This window comes from Solanum pennellii, chromosome 8 (assembly GCF_001406875.1).
Source record: "Solanum pennellii chromosome 8, SPENNV200".
Lineage (NCBI taxonomy): Eukaryota > Viridiplantae > Streptophyta > Magnoliopsida > Solanales > Solanaceae > Solanum > Solanum pennellii.
In genome coordinates this window covers 17,480,752-17,484,060 of record NC_028644.1, presented here as the reverse complement: position 1 = coordinate 17,484,060, position 3,309 = coordinate 17,480,752, and the positions used below count along the sequence as shown (strand labels likewise).

Genomic DNA, 3,309 nt, shown 5'->3' with positions numbered 1-3,309 from the left:
TCCCTATTCATGAATTATCAAGCATACTTCAATAATTCATCTTTTGTATGTTCTTGTCATATTTTTATCTTTGTAAGTTCAAGGGATTTAATTGTATATAATCAGATCATTTGTATGTTTTTTTTATATATTTTATTAATTGTTATATAACAACAAAAACTATTGAATCTTATATACCATCAAACTGAAAAGATGGATCAAGAAGAATTTACAGATACAAACAAACAGGATTATCCAATGCCAATTAATTAGTTGTTGAAGAAGGTTTCATGTTTCCAACACCTCTTCAGATTGTACATGATGATTAAAGAAACATTAATCCAAAAAGAATCGTTGTGTTACATCCTTTGTTAGCTGTGGACGAGTACACACCATTACCAATTCATAGGGAAAGGTGGCCAGGCCCATTCAACACATCACCTTATGTGACATCATTCAGTTCAGAGTCTGGTACAACACACCATTATGTCTTTATAAATTTCAGGTAGTTAATCAAGATTCCATTACACATTTGAATTGAAACATCCATTTGTTGCAATGTCGGATGTGGATCTTACAACTTTATATCTGCATTTCTGGAAATGGTTAAATGAAGGGCTACTTGTTAGTCATAACACAAAGTAAATCATTTAGTGAATACTATATATACACATTTAATCATATATGTGTATATTTGTATAAAATTGTATATTTATTGTGATTTTGATAGGAATGACAAAGAAGAGCGATACAAAAAGAACAAGTCTGGCATACAAATGTGGTTTCATTTTGAAATTGTAACTGTCTAAAACAAGAATTGGTTATATAAGCTTGCATATAAAAATCAATTGCTTGATGACTTGGTAAGCTTTATATTCTATTTTCATTATACATTTTAGATTTCTGTATAAATGAAATTTTTATACAATTTATGTCTACTTATTTTTACAGCACATAGATGTCATTTTGTATTACATACGCAAACGAGCCAAGTACTCCGACAATATGCATTCAGCTTTATCACTTTCGATTGCAATTTTAGTAATTTGATTATCAATATTTGGTATGCGTATTATAATTTGATAGTAAGGTCAACAAGGATAGTAAGAGTCGATTATTGAGTACACTAATGGATACATAATGCATATTCCTCATTCTTGTTAACGTCGAGCATATCTTTCACTGAATTTTGATGATTGTATCCTTTAATGGTAGATATATACATATCTATGATTCTCTTAGGGGTGGTGAATTACATGATTTGTCAGTTGAAATGAGATCAAGAAATATGCACAACTCATTCCCATGTATCTACCTAAGTCTTGTTTTTAGGGGAAGAAAGGCATTGACATATCTTCACACCCAAAATACAAGTTCGACTATGAATTTGACTCTTTTGAAATGATTTATGTCAATGATATACCAAAACAAGATTAAGGAAGCATGTAAGTCTTATTATTATTTTTATTCAAATTGTTATTGTTAATGTTATATTGACCATACAAATTGATGTGCTTTATGTTCAGCTTTTGTGGACTATATGTTGTTGCTTATGCATATCATATCAGTAATGAAAATGTGGTTCCAAAATTTGATTCAGATTTCACACGCATTCAATACGCTTTTTATTGTGCAACTATGGAATGCAAAAGATCCAAGCTGATGCCACTAGTGACAGTGAGGCACCAGAAAGGCCAATCAAGATTTAGAGGGATTTCGATAGCAGTGAAAGGATCATAATTGATTAGAACAGTACTACTAAATTTCTATTATTTTTTTTGTATATGCAAATAACATGCATAACAACCTTTAATGTTGTGAACTTTCCAGTTTTTTAATTGTAATATACTCGTTTGATCAATTAAGTCTTTTACTTCGTTATTTTTGTTAACACTTTATTATTAATACAAACTAGATTATACAATGCATATTTATATATTAACTATATAAATTTATGTGTATTTTTTATTTTGCGTATTTGTAGATACACATTGTGAGCCTTATACAATCTTCAATAAAATATAAATATACAAACCACTTAAATAACAAAAACTTTTATACATTAACTGTATAAATATGTGGTTACACTTTATATTGAGTATATAAATATACATTCTTAGGATTATACAATTGTTCATAAACTTCAAATATACAAACCAACTAATATAATGTATGTTTAGACACTAATAATTTAAAGCTTTTTTTACATTTATGTTGGATATATACATATACATTATTAGTCTTATACAATCGTTCATGAAGTATAAATATACAAATAACTTAAACAACAACATACAGTTACACATTAAACTGTATAAATCTCGAGAGTTTACACAATCATTAATTTATTATGACTATACTATTCGTACATGTATAAATACGCTCCTTGTATTATTAGTTATATAAGTGTTTGACAATGTATGAATATACATATAAGTATGCAAAGTGTATAAACATAGGGTTAATTGTATAAATATAATGTTATGAACTGTATAATTATACATATAAGTATGTGTATTGTATATATAAGCTTATGAACTATAAAACTTATACATATACTATTTGAATAGCCAACTTATATAAATACATAGAAATGTACAATATATACGCCAACGATAATTCCTACTAAGAGCATACAGACAAAATGAAGAACAAAAATGATCACAATTAATAGGACATAACAAATTTATTCCATATTCAACATCCCAACTCATACAATTTAAACACAGAACCAATTGAGAATAACATTCAAGTATATATAAAATCAAATTTTACAGTCCAATATAATCGAAAGAGCTTATTAAACTTCTTGAGGTCTATTTTTACATGAATGCATATTATGACCTGCAAATCCACTACACGTATGCTTCCCTTTGAGTCCAAACAATTCACGTTTTTTTTTTTAACGAGGTTTATTTTTAGGCCTTACTGGAGGTCTTTTGAATTTTGGAGGCCGGACTTCCTCATACATTATGTATTCAGGTATCACCCGTTCTGCCATATCAGGAAATGGATAAATTGGTATCTCATAAATTTTCAAAGTCGTCTTTGGTTTATACAAATCCGAGCATATCCACTCGACTACTGGACTTTTCTACTTTAGTACAGCCCAAGCGTGTTCATATGGTACTTCTTCGTATTGAAACTTCCCAAATCTGCATGTTTTAATCTTTTAACAGACCACAAAACTCCTACCATCATCAGTCACATTGTATATATATTCAGTTGACTGCACAACCTGTTTAATACAAAATAGATTTATGTATATGTATAAGTCTATGCAATTGTGTGTGTGTGTGTGTGTATTTATATATATATATATATATATAT

The 3,309-nt window shown here is 28.5% G+C and overlaps 1 pseudogene; it reads right to left on the bottom strand.

Annotated features, from left to right (window-relative positions):
• Positions 1–2,779: 2,779 nt before the first annotated feature.
• Positions 2,780–3,309, bottom strand: part of LOC107028352 — a 1,434-nt pseudogene continuing 904 nt past the window's right edge.